Here is an 18,676-nt window from a genome sequence, read left to right on the forward strand (position 1 = left end):
CATATGGAAAATGAGGGACCCCAAGCACCGCAAGAGGAAGCCGAGAGGTAACCCAAAACCCCGGCTTCCTCGCTGGTGTCTTTCCGAGACCGCCCGGCACGCTGGGCAAGGCGGGGAGCAGGGCTGGGGAGGGGGGCGGGCGGCTGCCGAGGCGAGGCCAGCCGCGCCGCCCCCTCCCGCTCTCCGTCCTGGCCGCGGCGGGTCGGCCGGCTTCGCCCGCAGGAGCCCGCCGGCTCCGGCGAGGGGCTGGCAGGGCGCCCACCCTCTCCCCCCGCCGCGGCGCAGGCGCTCGCCCAGCCCTCCCCAGCGCCAGGTGCCCGGACGGCCGAGGCCGGGGGGCGGCCCCTCTCCGGCCGGTGGGGCCGCCCGCCCGCGCCCCCTCCGCCGCCTCCCGCCTCCCCTCACCGCCCCCCGGGCGCGCGGCGGGCGGGGCCCCGCGGCCGTTGCGCGGCGGCCGTTGCCCCACCCGCGCCGCCGCGCGCCCGCCGTTGCCGTGGCGACGGGCTAAGCCGGGGCCTGGCTGCGGCTCGGCGGGCGCGGAGGGGCGGGCGGGCGGCGGGCCGGCGCCGCCGGGGCAGGCACAACAAAGGCGGGAGGCCGGGCGTCCCGGGCGGGCTCCGCAGGTAGGTAGGTGCGGGCGGCGGGCGGGCAGGACCCTGTGGGCAGCCGCTCCCGCGGGACGTCTCCCCTCCGCCGCGCTGCGAGGGCCGTTCTCCTCAGGGGAGAGCGACCGGGGGCTCCGGCCCCGGCCCGGCGCCGCACCTTGCGGGCGCGGGGCTGCAACAAAGGCAAATGGCTGCGCGCCGGGGAGGGCTGCGGTGCTGGCGGCGGCCTCCCTGCCTCTGGCCGGCTTCTGCCCCTCTCTCGGGGCGGCACACGGAGCGGAACCGGGCGCAGCCTTTTATGTATTTATTGGTCGGTCGGGTCTCGCTCCCCGGGTCCTTCTGCCTGCCCCGGCCGGGGCCCTTCGGGTAGGACCGCTAGCTCCGCGCCCAGCCCGGGAGCGCTGCGGGAGCGGGGGCCACACACACGCTTCCCAGACCCTTCCACACCTTTCCCGGCTGACACCTGCTCGTTGCTGGGGACCCGCATGCCCCCCACCCGCTGCGTTTGCTAGCTGCTCACTCGCAGCGCTCAGCGACGGCTCCCGTGGGCGCAGAAGAGCGGGCTGGAGCGCTCTGCTCTGGGCAAATTGTTCGCCCGGGCTCCGGGCTGCTGCCCTCGCTGCGCAGGGCTTCACATGAGCCCCCCGGCTTTTCCCCTCCGGGCCCTAAAACAGCAGCCGCAGAGACAACTTTGTAAATTGGCAGGTTAGAGCCTTTTAGATGCCTAGGGGCTTTTGTCCTGGAATATTGTGTGTTTGCAGGGCATTAGCCTGAGTTTAATTGTTGTAAGGGGTGGCTGAGCGGCACCCAGCTCTTTAAATCTGTGGGGTGCAAGCGAGTCATTTCTTAATTCGTTTCCATGTGATTCATAACGTTTTCAACTCCAGGATGCATTTTCCCAGATTCATAATAGGTTTTGATACCTGAGGTATTAGCAAGGGCATCTGTTTGAATTCATAGAGTTTTACTGCATTATTGAAAATAGCAGCTACGGCAGAATTCCCCAGAGGGAAATCTATCAAACCTGCTCCTACCATTTTTTATTTACACTGCAGCAAAGCAGCGCTGGGTGCATCTACACTTTTGCCTTCCTCCGTCATTTCCTAGTCATTGTGGCACTGAAAAGCAATATAAATAACTCTGCATTGTTTGTTGGTATTATAGTAAGGCCTAAGGGCTTGGTAATGGTTTCTTTCATTCATGGCTCTCAAAATGCTTCACAGACATCAATTAAGACTGGGAGCCCTGCTGCAAGTCGGGGAGGTTTTATTGATCCCATTTTACAGATGGAGGAACAGATCAGAGACCTAGAAGGATTTAAGTCAAATCCAGAACCTAAGCCATCATCTCACAGATCCTAAATCCTCTGTTTAGGGTGCTCTTCCCCACCCCCTCTAATGAAATTCTCTCTTAATTTCGCTGGCTGCTCCAGGAGCTGTTTGGGGCACTGAGGGGCCACGTATGCTTTGGGATTTTGAGATACTGCTCTTGCATATTGCCAAAAATTATATGCCTTTAATGCCATACTGTTGAGAATGGTTTCTGATTAAAACAAGTCTCTGATTGTTCTTTGGTTTGTACTGGGGTAGAACCCAAATGCTCCATCATGGATGAGGGTGCATTAGCTAAGGCATTGTACAGCCAGACAGCAAAGCATGCACAGAGCTGATGAACCAAATACAGAAAGGCTAGATATCTGCTATGACTTCTTTGACAGCCTCCCTCACAAAGAGAGAGGGTCTCTACTCACTAAGACTTTCTTTGAAGGGCCTATTTCCAAAAGCAGAATAAGTGGTTCCTATTGTGACTGTAACCCAGAAGACTCCTGATCCTAGCCTGTTTTTGAGTCTGTCCACTTGCTTTCATGGCCCAGACAGGAGAAGGTTTCCCATCCTTGGGAATTGCTTATGTTGGTCTCCTTTAAGGCCTTTAACCAAAGAACCCCAGCTGCAGGCTCAGATTTAGGTCTTGCTGCGCTGTCTGTAGAGCACTGCACAAGACAACAACGGTAGCTCCAAAGCATTTACAAAGTTTTAAGCTTCTTAAGCTTCATCTGTGTAAGAAAAGCCTGCTGCACACTACGTGATGATGTACAGCTCCCAGTAGTCACAAAGGGAAGAGAAAGGAGCAGACTGAATGCTTTAATGGCTTTTCTGGGTTTAATATGCATTGGGTGCTTGCTGAGTCTGATCTAGTCTTACAAGGTGTTCTGGAAATCCTGATTTCTTAATATTTAAGTTTGTAGGAGATCAAGGGCCACAAAAATGTTCAGAGGGTTGGAGCACCTCTCCTGTGAAGAAAGGCTCAGAGTTGGGGTTTTCAGCCTGGAGAAAAGAAGGCTCTGGGGAGACCTTATTGCAGCCTTTCAGTACTTAAAGGGGGCTTATAAGAAAGATGGGGACAGACCTTTTAGCAGGGCCTGTTGTGATAGGACAAAGAGTAATGGTTTTAAACTAAAAGAAGGTAGATTCAGATTAGATGTAAGAAAGAAATTTTTTACGATGAGTATGGTGAAACACTGGAGCGGGTTGTCCAGAGAGGTGGTAGGTGCCCCATCCGTGGAAACATTCGAGGTCAGGTTGGATGGGGCTCTGAGCAACCTGATCTAGCTGAAGATGTCCCTGCTCACTGCAGGGGGGTTGGGCTAGATGACCTTTAAAGGTCCCTTCCAACCCCAACTATTCTATGATTCTATAAGCTCCACTTTAAATACACTCCCCCCGAAAACAAACCCTCCCCCCCCCCCCCCCCCCCAAAACCTCAAACATCTTGGTGCTGCACTTGCAAGAAGCGTCGTTCACTGCTGGCAGGCAAGATATGGTATCACAATTTGTTTCCTTTCCAGTGTTTCAGAGGACAGTTCTTTCAGAGAAGAGAGAGCAAGCGTAGCTCCAGGGCCTCCACGGCTGGGCATCAGCCAATTACTGTCATATCAGATTAGCTCTATGGCACATTAGCACTCGTTTATGTTAATACAAATGCAGCATGACTGTTCCATAGTATTGATGGAATTATTGTATTTACAACCCTATAATATGACTAATTGAAAGGGAGGTTCTGATTACAAAACCATGGACTTCCAAGGTGATTCCTTCTGCGGCTTCTGTGTGGGCCAGTTTTGAACCATGAAGAAGAAATTAACTACTAGAAGACATAATCCAGTTTTTATTTACGATTGATGCAGTTACCCCTTTGGCAAATTCTAGGGAAAAAAAAAATCCTGTATCACAAAAGAAACAGGAAGAACTTACGGGTTTTTTCCACCTTGCCATGATCCTGACTCAATAGCCTGTGCTACTGTAACTACTTCCTGGCCTCTGAGAAAAGCTCTTACGTGCCTATGCTCTGCAGGAATCTAGCCCTTGAAACCAGAATGAAGATTTCCTCAGCTGCCACTGCAGCGTGTGAGCGTGCTCTCCTTGTCCAGAGCAGCTTGGCAGCAGCAGTCGTGGGTGTTTGTGAGATGAGGAGGCATCACATGCAGCACTTGGTAGGATTGTAAAGCTGTCCACAGCTTGGTGACTTTCCTGCTCACATGTCACCTGCTGACATTCAAAGGATGCACCCATTTGTCTCTGAGAATAAACTAGGTACTTCTGGCCAGAATGTCCACAAGTTTTGCAGTCCGTGCTTCAGAATTAGTTCAGCCTCAGCTTCCAGCTGCTTTGCAGTTCACAGCAGCCCTAACAGCTGGCTCCTGGCAGCCATTATCACCTTCCAGCACAGGAACAGCTTTAGCTCTGAGTCTTGGGAGGATGAACAGGGCTGGCAGGATCAGTGATGTTAGGAAAAATAATGCAGGAGCAGAAAACAGGTGCAGGGGCACAGGGAAGGAAGGTCGACTGAGAACATACGTGATGAGGAGGGGAAAATGAAGCGACAGGTGGGAGGCACTGCAAATCCCTAGACTTCGTGGGATTTGCAGATGAGGTAGGATGTGGAAGGATGCAGGGAGCTCTGTGGCTTGTAGGAACAGGGTGAGGGATCTCCTCTGCTGCCAGGGATGGATTGCGTTACTGCTGCCAGCCTGCTGCCCGGGCTTTAGAGCTGTTCAGCCAGCCCTGAGCCACTGCAGAGTGCCATGCAGCATTTGTTATTTTCAGAACACCCTGCTGTAAGTTACAGCAACAAAGGATGTAGCTCCAGGAACTTCACGGGAGTGCTGGGGTCAGTAGCCTTGTCCACAGTGCCATCCCTGCTCAGGGAGGGCCCTGGGAAAACCTGTGTCACCACAGCAGACACCAGCATCAGTTATATGAGGAGCAGCGATTTGCTGCTCAAGGACAACAAGGACAGTGGAAAGTCTGTGGTTTCAGGAATTAGTTATGGAAAGCTGGGACCCTCAGGCTGAGGTAATAAGAATAGCTGGAGAATTAGGCAATTCCCATATTCATGAGATGACAGACTGCAGTCCCTTTGCCAAGGCTGTATTAAATACACTGAGGGGCAGAGGAGTTTTCTGGCTTTGCTAACAGCTGCTTCAAGGTGAAGTACAAGGGGAAAAAGAAAAAAAAAAAATCTCCACTGTCTGCTGATACTCATTGTGCTATGTAACAACTCAGGGCCTGGAACAACTCGGGGCCCTCTGCAGACCTTTTGGAGCCTGGGCTTGAGACAGTCCCTTCACCTTCTAGAAATAAGCTGATAGAGAATTAAACAGTACCTGTCCTAAAGACTTCTTGCCAGGAAGGAACTAAGGGAACTAAAGCTTTTGAAATCCTTCTCCATCTCCTGTCCTAGACAGGAAGTCAAGGAGCAGTTGTGAATTTTTTCCTGTAAAGAAAAAACATGGCTTTGTGTTTTTAGCTAGAGAGAGAGTGTCTACGCCCTTGCCTTCTCTGCTGCTGAAATGCTTAAATATACATGTAAGCAAAAATCCATTTTTCCTTTGGGATACGAAGCTTCAGCAGATGCTAGTGGGAGTTCACAGGCTTGGTTCTTTGTCAGTGCTTGCAGAAGCAGCCAGACACTGCCCTAACTGGGGATGCAGTGCTAGACCTGCTCCAGTCAGACACTGGGCAGCCCATCTTGTGGCTTCCCCGGCGTCTGGGAGCAGTGCTGGCAGTGTCCTGTCAAAACTCATTTGTTTGCAACACAGCAATCTGACTGTTTCTGCAGGCATCTTTAGGAAGCCAGTTAGTGACTGAAAGATGACAGTGGCTTTGACCACAAGTGAGTGATTCACAAGACTCGGAGTACACACAGCTGAACTTTTCATGCAAGGTTCTTCCCCCAGGAAAAAGGGAATTAAAGACCCTCAGACACTGAGGAGAGACGGCTCCATTCAGACCTAGCACAGAAGGGACACACATCAGTTCCTAGTGTCACAGCCAGTCAGAGCTGTTGTGGGAGATTTATCTGCGGGCTTTGTAGCTTGTCGCAAGGACAACTTGCCTACCGTTTCCTCTAATCAAGTCCTTGCTCATCTTAAGGATCTTTGCATCTCAGACACCTTGCTCAATAAACCCACCCTGGAGAGAGGTCTAGAGGCAAAGCAGTGGTTCAGAGTTTGACTGGAGCAGAATTAGCACCAGCCATGGCTGGTACTGGATTGAAGCCAAGCCCTCTGGACTAACAGGACATTGGTGCCTGGGGAGATTGATCAGCTCTGTGCTGAAGTACTCCTGTCACTCTTGGTGGTGGGGCTGATCCTTCCAGCCTGTTTCTAGGAGCAGACGGAAGCAACCCCTTTCAAGAGGAGGTCCCTCTTGAAAGACCCCTTTCAAGAAAGTGCCTTTCAAGAGCCAGGGAGGTAACTGCTTCTTATAAAGGATCAACAGAGTTTCACTGCTAATCCGTGCTGTGGTAGTTTAACCTGGAAAAACCTCAGGCCTGCACTGAATTGAGACCTCTCAATTACAAGATGATCTGAGAGCACTCCCTCAGGAGTCCTGGTTTGCGGTACTTAACTGTTTTGCACTGATGTGCCCCATTTTTACCACAGCTGTTGCAACAGCTCTGTTCTCTGTGGACAGTCAGGGTTTGGGTTTCCACAACACAAGATAACCTGTCTGTGAGCCCCAATGCAGCAGTCCTCTTCCTAGTTCAAGGGCTAGACAAGGTTTTGGTAAGTGGTGCTTTATGCTAGCAGAAGCCATACCTGCAGTGGGGAGGCCTCACAAGTCATTAGTTCAGCTTCTCTGAAAGCTCAGTATCATTGAGAAAAAACATCAGCCAAAGTCACAGGAGAAAAAAAGAAAGAAAAAGAAAATCTGTTTTTGAAAGAGGAAGAAGTAGGCCATGGAAGCCTTACTTACGGATAAGCAGCCCCTGAGCTGATCAGCTTTTTAAGATTAAATTGCATAGCTTGCTTGTTTGATCTGTCACTTGTGTCTCAGGACACCTTCCAGCAGGTGTGGGAAGGGCTCACATCCCATTCCTGGCTCTGAGAACCAGGTGTGCTAATACACAGCCAGTCGTGTCTTTCAGGGAGGATCTTTGGTCCTTTATTCCAGGTTCTGTCCTACCCGGTTGCCATATAGCCACATCCCCAAGGGACACAGTCGTTGCTTGTCTACACAGCACTGTGTTATTTCTGGTCACATGCAAACAGTAGAGCAGTAACTCTGCAACACTTTTTATTTTGGTTCTCAGCACACTCCTCAGGCTTTTCTTCATTACAGCAGTAGCATGAAGTAAATCCCTAAAACAGAGCTAGCCCAGTCCAGAAGCAAAGGTAGGCACTAGCATAGCCCCCAGTCACATCAGCCATCCCCTCCATGCTTACGACAGTGCATAGCTTGGATTTTTTTGTACAGGATGGCTTTTGAGCTCCATGGAAAGAAGCCTCTTACTCCCTCTGGCCTGTCCAGAGGGATCAGAGTCAGCAACTTTATTTCCTCATTGCATTAGGAGCCATGCTTTTACCTGTGTCTCACCTTGTATAAAGACTGTGTCAAAACACAGTCCTTTTTTACTAAAGTCATATTCAGTCAAATTCCAGTTATGCCTCAAGCTAACACTACCATAAAGAGTAATCCCTTTGAGAATGTCTAAATGTTATACAAATCAACTCAAAGTTGTTGTAATAGGAAAGACAGATGATATATTTATGCAAAGTAGTACATCATTAAAAATAATGTTCCTAGGCCACCATAAAGAGAAAAATTTAGACATACTTTCCGTTCTTAGGATCTGTGGAAGAAACACTTCCCCTTACCTGGTCATGCCTTCTGCTTTCCTCCCAGAACAAGACCCAGCCTTTCCCTCCCACAGTAGCCAAGGTGAATGCACCTGCTTGCATGACACAGCAGAAGCTCATGCTGCTCGTTTTCAGTGGGCTAGCTAAAAAGATGTCCTAGCAGAGAAGTCCTAGCTTTCTGGACCAGGAGAGATGGTCTGCTATTTTCAGATGGAAGTTAGAGAAATGAGGGAGGTTGGCTCCTAGATAGGCCCTTATTTAAGGGGCAGATTTCCACAGTGTCTCTGCAGTCCCTGCTGAATTGTTTTGAAAGACGCAAACACTTATTTTTGGTGAAATGCTGTAGCACATTCTATGATAATATGGCTGTGAATATAGGTGCTGAACACTTTGAAGAATGAGGATCTTGTGCTGTTTGTTGGTGGATCTGACTGTGGTTAGAGAGGTGGATATGTGGTAGCAGAGTGACTGAACTTTTGAAACACATACTGAGGCAAAGCTAGGTCAAGTGAGATGTCCACCTTTCCAGACAGTGAACAAGATTGTGGTATGTCTGGACATACATCTCTCAGTCCATGGTTCTACCTGCAGGACCACACTACATCAATTTGTAAAATAGCATTAACAATCCACTTTGGATTATGTCTGTAGATTATCATAAGTATTGCACAGTGAAAGTCCTCAGCAGTAACATATGTGTGCAGACTGGAGTTTGCCACACATGGTATTTAGCAGCTGCATAATCCTGCTCACGTCAGCATAGCTTCCGTAGGGGTGGTAACAGGAGATAAGAGGTTCATAAACTTGAAGGCTGGACAAGGATGCTGAGATGCAATCTTTCGCTAGGCATGGGCTATAGGACTTCCCCAAACTGATTTCTTCTGTTCAGTGCCTCTCTCCTTTAATGGCTGTTTCCAACCTCTGAGCACTGTGAACTAAACTTTGGCATTCACATCCCCAGTCTTGCTGGCTGTGAGCAGCCGGTGTCGCCATCAGCTGCCCTTCTGGGTGCCTGTGCGGTGGCTGTGCTCTCACCTCGTGCTGCAGTGCCGATTAGTTTGACACAGTGCTGTATGGTAACAAGGGATGTGCTTTCTGTGCATCACGAGTTCTCCTTCCACTCAATGGGAGTCAGTTGCTGGCCTGAGTGGAGACAGAGCCACGTGGAGCAGTGGGGCCTCACAGAGGGGCAGGGTGCCAGGGTGTGGGCAACGGATGCTGCTTCAAGTTGAATCCCTGCTTTGTAGCACAGCTTCAGCTCAAAATTCATGCAGGGCTGGACCAAAGCTGTAATGGGAGTGCACATGCTAATGGCTTTGGGGGCAGGTGATAGTCCTCCTTCAGCTGCTTCTTCAGGGATGTGGGAGGGCCAAAGGACAAGGAGTTTATAGCAAAGCACAGAAAGATGGGTTGAGAGCCTCGTCAGGCAGCAGGATAGCAGAGGGTGCTTCTGTGGTAGGAAAAAGGAGTTTCTGTAGCAAGGAAGAGAGGGTGTAGCAGGGGTGGCTGTGCTGAGGAGAGAGGGGCTCAGAAGGAGCAGGGTGAGGCAGTGGAGCAGGGAAGAGGCAGGACAGGGGTGTTAGCCAGGGCTGATGAATAGCAATTGTGTATTGGCTTGCGAGGGCCTTGTAATCGGGGTAGGAGTCCTGGAGCTTTTGAAATTCAGCCCCATCGAGCACCAAAGCAGCAGGCAGGCAGCATGACTCCAGGTGAGGAAGAGCAAGAAGCAGAATACCTGGCTCCTAAGTAGGTTCCCCTCGTACCCTGCCCTGTTGTCTCTGCCCATTTTGCCATTCCTGCTGCTGTTTGAAACACACAGCATCTGGAAAAAGCAATGCCCTTGTACAGTGCCTCTGGCTTCAGGAGAGTTCTTCCAGCAATGGATTTGGCCCATGGATTTTAATTACTCTCCACTGCGATAGTAATGAATGTAATGGAATTGTAGTGATTTTATTTCCTTTTAATTTGTTATGATGCTCTGGATGCAGATTAACTTTCCCAGCTCGATACATATTATTGATTCATCTTGCCTCGTGATGTGGTAAATGGCTCGAAGAGGTGGCTGATTTCACTGTAGCTTCCCTTGGTAGCTCTGTACCACATGCACTGTCCTCCTCACTCCAGCAGTAGCCAAAATCAGGTACCTTTGCTCACATCTGATCAGGTTATTTACATCCATGTAACTGAGGATAAACTTGGGCCTATGGTAGTGCCTCGTTACATGCAATAGTCCAGGTCTCCCAGCTTCCTTTGTGTTTGACATACCGTGAGGACAGGTTTGTGGTCATTTGATGGAGATGAACCTGCTGCTAGGCCCAGTATACAGGGGTGGTCCTTGCTGAGGGGAATCACCTTGCAAGGAGGGAGGAGACCTGTGGTCAGAGGTGTCTTCCAGCAGCACTCCTCCAAGCACACACCTGTACAGGAAGCCCCTTCGCAAGGCAGTGGTCAGCCTCTTGCCCCTGTCCCCATGTGCCGGGTTTGGCTGATGGGCACGTGGTAGATTGTGCCACTGCCCAACTGTCCATGGGGTCGTGGAGCAGCAGGGAGACTCTTAGCCTTGGGGCCTCCCTTCCAGTGACGGAACCTGACAGCAAAGCTTGGGGTATGAGACTACACCATACTGATGGATCCTCCCCCACTTTCTTTAGAGAAAGACCCTGCAGTCCTTAATGCAGAGTAATTCATGGCTGTCTTCCTCCACTTTTACGTCATTGAAGCTGTAATGGGGGTAGGGACAGAGCCTGAGTTCTCTCAATACAAAGCCCTACCAGAGGTTGAGATAAGGAGGCTGAGACAATGTCTTGCTGGTTGTAACAGGGGTGACTGCAAGGTAACCTGCATTACCAGGAATTTGCTCCGTAGGCTCAGAGACACCCCAGTGGAGCCAGGCTGGGTGTGTCAGTATGTTGGTGCAAGTGCATAGCCAGCCCTGGCCTGGAACCACATGCTGGCCCTGCACCACGCAGCCTGCTGCTCCTGGCTGCTGGTAGCTTGCTGGGCCTGGCTGCAGACCTGGTGCTCCACCTAATCAAATTAGCTCACGGGGCAGTGCAGTGCTCAGAAGCAGTGGGGGTGTTTTCTGTCCCCCATGGAGTTCCTATCCTACGTCATCTTGGATAGCAAAGAGCCAAAGGAGGAAGGGAGGAGAAAGGCAGAAGTTGGACTCAGCAGCCCTGCGTCCCGCCGCACGCCAGGCCCTCGGCACGGACTGCAGAAGGAAGTCCGGTGTGCCAAGACCCATCTTAGAATGCTACCTTGTCCTCAGCCGTGCTCATAACCTCCCAGCTCTAAACACTGCTTTGTGGTAACTGATATAACGTGTGTCATTACAGGCTGAGACCACTGTGTCCCTCAGCAAGTCCAGAGGGACACTGACTGCATTGCATGAGTGATGCAAGTGTCACATCATCAGAGGCCAGCGGGTATCCAAGTGCAGTCATTGCACTGCTGATAAGCAGCCCTGCAGCTCTGCGATTATTATCTGGTTACTGATGATGGTTATTGGTGCCTGGGAGACATTCCCTGGAGCAGAAACTGAACTCAGGCCAGAGCAGCTTTGCCCCAACTCAGAGTCTGAACAATCACTTCAGGTATAAAATGTTACTTGCTCCTCTTGCAAAAAAATCCATCAGCTTGTGGACAATTCTAATGCATGGGAACTTATATACTGACCATGCAGCACTGGGCAAGCCAAGATAAAGAAGATCAGAGGTAGATATCAGTTTGTCTTCTTACACAGCTGACTTTAGGACTCAGAAGCCTATATCCAATTAAAGCAGCCAGACGATTAACATCAAAACAGTTGAGCCTGGTCTTCATCTAGTGCATGTTAACATGGCTGCTGTAGCTGCAAGGAAGCCTCAGATTTATCTGAGTGGGTTTGCCCCTGCCCCCCTTACCTCCATCTCGCAGAATTTTGTTTCCAAACCTTGCTGTGTGACTTGTCCGTAGCATCGTGGTGGCAGCAATCTTCTATCCATCTCTGTCTTCCTTCACCTCCAAAGCTATCCTGTGCACCTACCTGCCAACATCCTGCTCATGCTGGCCCCTGAACAGTGAGGAATTTCTGTCACCAGCTTCCTGAGAGATACTGGGCAACAAGTTGGGAAAACGGTTTTTGGAAGATTGGAAAATAGCACTAGGCAGAAAAACTGAGGTAAATGGGGGCACAGTGAAAAGTCAGATACTGGGGATTAGATCCCAAACGTCATCATCCTAGGGAGCTTGGGGCAGAATCCTGCAGACCCTCAGCCATGGACGCCTATCATGCATTAGCCCAGCAGTGTCACAGTGTCCTTGTACCTGGCAGCATTTCCCCAGGATACTTGGCATTCATTTAGGAGGAGCAAAAGCTTTGGGGACCTAGGGATTCACCAGAGAAAGTGCTTATGCTGCCTTAGGCAAAGCAGTACAAAATACACACTTTTGGCTTAGTTCCACCATATCCTTAGAGAAATAAAAAAGCATTTAACTCTCCCTGCCCCCCCCCCCCGACTAAGCCAAATTTAACACTTAGCTGGGCTCACCCATCAGCGGCACTGAGTGCGCCTTCAGCACAACACTGAGTGCAAAACTGGGAGAAACAGAAGGGCACTTCCGTTGCCTCACTGTTGTACCCTGGGGAAACAAGTGTATCTCTAAAAGCAACTTACAGACTGTTTTCTGATCCCAGCCCAGCCACACCAGTATCCCTGAAGTCCTAGCCAGCACAATTACATCCATTTTACATCTTTTAGTTTAAAAAAAAAACCCAACAAGCAAGCTTAACAGAAGCATCTAAATTGTGCTACTCTTGATTTACACCAGGTTTTCCTTCCTTTCTGCCTGGAATAAGAACTAGTCTGCTTTGTGCCCTTCTCTGACTTTTTTTCACTGTTTAGGCTTGGAAAGTGGAAACCAGCTGAATGTTTGAACAGGCTCCAGCCTCCACCCTTCCCCAAAATGGTTTGCATTGAAATTGACTTTTAATACCTTCCTGAAAAAAATGGGATTGTATTGGAACTGGTAAAACCTTGCTTGCCTACTTCTCTTACAGTCCATACCTCACAGAATCACTTGGAAGGAAACAGCATCTTCTCCAGGATTTCTTTGGGGTTTTGTGGGTTTTTTTGTGGTGTGGTGTTTTGGTTGTTTCTTTAATGATAAAATCCTTTACTCTCACCTCCCAGCTGGAAATCCCTGAAGCACTCTCACGTGAGCATATCTCAGGGATGATGCCCTGCTTAGAGAAAATGCTGGTGTCCTGAATGAACCAGCTGGAAGCCACATAGCAACTGCTGTTGTCTGGCAAGTCAGAGGGGCACCATGCCTCCTAAACCAGCTCACAGAGTGATTGTACATCATCACTAGTCAGGTGCCCTTTCCAGATGTTAATAGATGACTGTTAAAAAAAAAAAAAAAAGAGGGAGAAAGAAAGAGAAAGAAAAGGAGAAGAAAACAATGGTGAAGGCCAAAAGCATCTGCAAAGACACAACCATACACACCGTTACCCTCCCTGGTGGTGGGTAAAGAGAGGCATCTATGCTTCATGGACTGGTCCTTTGATACCACAGTCCTGTCCTTGCCCACATACCTGCACTTCCTTACAGCTTGAGAGGGGAAAGCACCTGTGTCCTTGGAGGTAGCTAGAGCCATGCCAGCTTGTGCTCAGACAGTGGCTTGGAGCTGTTACACTTGAACACAGGTCTCAAGAGTTCAGTTAGTTCCAAATAATTACACTTCAGTTTTAGGAAACCTTACCCGACTTTCCTTGGTGCTCAAAGACTGCAAGGAGAGGAAGGGTCTAGTTCTCACAGGTGCTGGAAGGTAGTTTTGTTATCTGCTTTTACAGATATCAGAGCTGAAACCCAGGAACTGGAGTGTCTTGTCTGGGGGGGAACCCAGGAGATCAGGGAACAGACATCAGTCTCACATGTTACCAGGTTACAAGCTGTTCACAGCATCTCTCACTCTGCAGCTGTGAGAGTTACAATATTTGCTTCATTCACACACTTCAGGGTGAGAAGTCACAATGTCACTTTGTGGCTTCTCCAAATGTTCTTAACCCATGTCCACAAAAAGCTCAGGAGTGTAAATCAATGTCCTGTGACCTCCCGCAGAGAGGCTATTAGAAGACAGCAAGAGGAGAAAGTGCTGCCTCCATTTCAAGGCAAGGGGAGTTGGCTTTATTTTTTAAAACACTCTCACAAGTGATTGATGAAGCAGTATTTTTGGAGAGGAGAGGAAACTGGCAGTCTCCTGGGGCTAGGTCAAATGTGTCATGATGCCAATTGCCTACATCAGAGTACTTCTACCAAAATAGAATCATAGAATCATAGAATGCTTTACTTCAGACACTGAGGCCTGGCCAAAATCATCTGCTCTGGCTGAAGCGGGAGTGGCATCTGGAAATAAAATCTGGCTTGAGGGAATCAACAAGGCATCAGGATCTCTCCCTGTTCATCAGGATCTTGAGTCAAAGGCTGTCTTGTCCAACTGTCTTAATATGATCCAGAGCTGCTGTACCATCGGGGCATCACAAATTCCTAGGTGCCTGGAGGGGGACAAAGGAAGGCAATGCAAACCAGAGCTGGAGCTGAGAACAGTACCGTCACAGGACACGGCACTGGCCTGTGGGGCCAGTTGCCATCATCACCAGTTGGAAAAAGAGAAAGTGATGGACTTCAGGGAGGGTCTTTAGCTGTGGCTAGTGGAGAGTTTCATGATTGCATTAGGAGACCCTGTACCAGCAGCTGGGACGCAGGAGGTGTTCATTGCATTTATATGTTTTTCCTCTTTCTTTATTAACTACAATTCCTCTGACCTCTGCAGAAGGAGGACATACAGGAAGAGGACTATCAGCCAGCCAATTACAGTGCCTGATTTTGCTGCTGCTTTTACACATTTATCAAACGTTTTACCATTGACTTAAGCAGAGTTGAAAAAGAGCCCTTGTTTCATCAAGTGGCACCAGATTAAGTTAGTGGGATTCTGTTCCAGGGCTTCTGACGTGCTTCCAAAATCCAGCCCTGACACTGCCCAGGCTGTGCGTAATTTGATTCTGTCGGTGCTGACGAAAACCCTGAGCAGCAGCAGAGATTGCACCTTAAGATCTGCATACTCAGATGGTAGTGCCTACTTCTTTGCATGTCCAGCTGATTTATTTTCATATATAATGATCAGAAAAGCAAGCCAACACCCACAGACGTCCCTAGCTTATGGTAAATGCTGAAATCTAAATTTGATTTCAGTAAGAAGCGTGAAAAACAGAGCCATTATATTCTGCAAAAGTTGATGGCTGAGGCAGAATGCTTCGTGCTCTGGCAAAAATTGGTGATGTTAGCCGGCTGGCTTCCATTTGCGAGACCTCGTTGATTTTCGCAGATGGCAGCTGGATGACCTCAGCGACAGGAATCAGGGCCTCCCACTTCACATGGAGAAAGCCCTTCAATCTTTAACTACCCAGTCTTTGACTTCATTTTATTTAAAGATCTTAGGCACTGTGCAGTGCTAAAGAGGATCTTGCTGAGCTCCTGTTACCTCAGCAGCAGCTGATATGTAATGAATTATTCAAGACTAGCCAGTTCCTTCATTAATTTTAATAAATCAAGTTTTCCACCATGTTCTAGGCAGTGCTGCCAGCTGGGATATGATGAGGTAAGCCCCTTATTTCCTGGGGTGTTTTTCATTTGGTCCAGGTTTACATACCTGAGGGACTTTATAGTTAACAAGAGATTAGTAGCAGACAGTGCTAATTTGGGGTAGATCTACAGTGGGCAGAAGAGGCAACAGAACTCCTCCATCTTTCAGGAGGTGGCAAAGCCCTGTCTTTACACAGGGAAGATGAATTCGCATGTACAGAAATGGACTCAGCTGCTACATGCTGACCTCCAGGGCAGAGCGTAACCCTTCAGACAGATGGCCTGGACACCACAGCAGCTGAGAGAGGCACCTCCCATCTTTCACACAGGCTCACTCTCATGAAGTTGTTCCTAGGTCCCTAGTATTTCTCCAGAGCAGGCAGATTGTAGTGTTTATGAACCAATTCCATTTAGTAAGCATCTACATGGCTCAATCTTATATGTAACATGTACTCATTGCCATGCACAACTGTTAATACTGCACAACTGTTAATACATATGCAAGCAGCATCTCTCGGTACACTGCATACATCCTGTCCAGGCTGCTGCTAAGCTTTTTCACAGGGCAATAACTGCCACAGCAAACACAAAGCAGCTTCTGCTCAAACTCAACAACAGAAAATACTTTCTGACACTGAAACACTATTAGCACTTTCTGGACATCTCTTGAGTAGGCAGGAACACACTTGTCTGTCTGTTCGCTATCAACCTCAAAATTGCTCAGTCTGTTCTTTGCTTCCACTCTCCTGGCCAAATAAGAACCAATCTCATAATGGAGTCAAAGGCAAAAAGATGCTGTATGTCCCCTATAGAATTTATTTTTACCATATTATACTGTGTTGCATAAAGAAGTCAGACTGACCTACTCCCTCCTTTCTCTCCTCCTCTGTAAACTGCAGGTTACTCAGGGCAGGGGATTTCTCCAGCCCAGGTCTTGTAGAGGGTTTAGTGCTTATGGCCCTTATCCTTCCTGTGCACAGAACATGCAGTTTTTACTGGAGAGAAGCAGAGCGTTCAGCCCAAACCCATTTCTACTGTGGCTGCATCCAGCCCTGACTATTCCTGTCTTCAGAGAGCTTAAATTGTCACAAGGACATAATCAGATATAGCATAGCTGCACTTTACAGCACATGCAAAGAAGGCAGAGATCTCTGTGGCTGCTTTTGTTATCATGTATTTTAGGAGAAGGAAGATGAACTGCTGAGGCGAAGAGAGGCTGGACACCAGCAATGCTGAGCATGAATTGTTTACAGCTGTGGTGATAAATTCAGTGCGTGGGTTAGCCCATGAGTATCTAACCTGCCAGCATCTATGTGGTGCATACTGTCATGAATGTGCTGCTGGTAAGGCATCCAAGTACAGCAGCTTATCCACAGATCTGGCACCAAGGCTCAGTTTGATTGATAGATGAAAGACAGACCTTGCTAAAGGAAGGTCACAGTTATGGGAGATTTAATGATTTGATCTTTGGGGATGGAACCTGAAAGAATAGCACCTAATTGTCAGAAATAAGAGTGCGGCTCCTCACAGTGTATTAAATAGCAATATCCATGTATTTGTGTTTCAAGAAGTGGGAAGGACATTGGCAGTTTTCTGCAGCCATTGCACCTTCTGGCTCTTCTAGTCTGCCTCACACAGACATAGGGCTGTTTCCTGTGCCCAAGCCGTTCCCACTAAAATTGCCCCCAGAAAATTGTTCTAGAGGTTAAATATCTTCACTATGAAATCATGCACCTTTCTATAGTCTGATTTATTGTAGCTTCTGTTCCCAACCAACATGAATGTGCTGCTCTTATGAAATGTATTTTCCAAACTGACCTAAATCTAAGGCCACTCTTATCTCATGTTTTAGTATTTAAAAAAAAAAAAAAAAAAAAATCTCAGATTAATGCTGCAGAGCTCCCAAGACAGTTATTGCTGAGCAGCTGACAGAGGTAGCTTTCTACTTATTCTACATTCACGGCACTGCTACTGACTGTAGTTCCACTTCATTTTTGGAATGACACTATGCTGTTTTTAGGACCCAATGTATTTCAGCTCCTTCATGCCATCATTAATCCTGAAGCTCTTTAAATCTCCGTGTGTCTTTTTACCCTTATCAGTTTTGTGCAATTCTTAGCTTGCAATTTTTATTTACTACTTTCTATTTTCCCACTGTTTATACACATAACACATATTGCTTTCACTTTCCCAATAAACAAGAGTCCTGTTTTTTTCCAAATGAATATATTTACTTTGCTCAGCCACAGGATTGTGGCTATTTGAACATTTAGCAAAAAAAAGGCTCCCAATTATCACTTGTATTTTTCTACTCAAATTTCCTTTATTACCTAGCTCACAGTTGTTTTCAGCTCTCTGAAATTGACATTTTTAGCATCGTAATGATGGATAATTGGTTTGCACTGGGTTCTGTTTGCACACAGCAAATATAACCATGTAGTGATCATTGGTAACTAAGCAACCAGTTATGTTTTTAATTCTGTGATCAATTTCTTACTATCTGTCAAGATTAAGTCTAACACAGCGTGTGCCCACAAGGGATACAACAATTTTTGGAGTTAAGAACCTATCATCTATAAGATTTGGAGTAATAGCAGCATGAGGCTCCTGACTCTGACTACAGTCTCTTACAGGCATGTAGCCTTTTTCTCTTTCAGTGGATGTGAATATTTAATGGTCTTGTAGTCTTGATGGTTAAGATAAGTATTATCCAGAAGTAGTTAATTAGCTGCCACATTTTTTTGTCTGTGATTTAGGCAGTGACAGCAAAGACATTTTTGCCCTTTATCTGTTAAAGCAAATCCTTAACATTCAAAGGCTCTCATTTGGGTGGTTTGCCATTCAGGAGTCAGAAGGCCACTTGTGAAAGGCTTGAGTTGCTTTTCTCCTATGTCCTGGAAGGTTTCCTGGCAGTGGTTGCTTCATGGGATGTTTGAAAACTCTTGATTTTCTACTCTCTTGTTCTATGTGAGCAAGTCTTTCTTCTATTTAACCTGGGGAAGTAATACTTGCCAAACCCAAGGGCTCAGAAAACTTATGAGGGAGCAAGTAAGGGTCTCTGGAAAGGAAGGTGAGGTGGAAGCCAGGCAGCAGGGCAGGTTGAGACAGCAACCTTGGACAAGGGGTACAGTCTCAATGCACCCAAATGGGAAGAGCAGAGTGGGCCCCATGACTGTGTCTTTCTTCAGCCAACAGTCCAACAAGCACCAGAGAAAGCCATAGTCCCAGCACAGCTCTGATGTCACCCAAGAAGTCAAGTTGGCCAGGCCAGAATCAGTATACATACAGGCTAGCGAAGGCAAGGACCA

This window comes from Pelecanus crispus, chromosome 5 (genome assembly GCF_030463565.1).
Source record: "Pelecanus crispus isolate bPelCri1 chromosome 5, bPelCri1.pri, whole genome shotgun sequence".
Classification (NCBI taxonomy): Eukaryota; Metazoa; Chordata; class Aves; order Pelecaniformes; family Pelecanidae; genus Pelecanus; species Pelecanus crispus.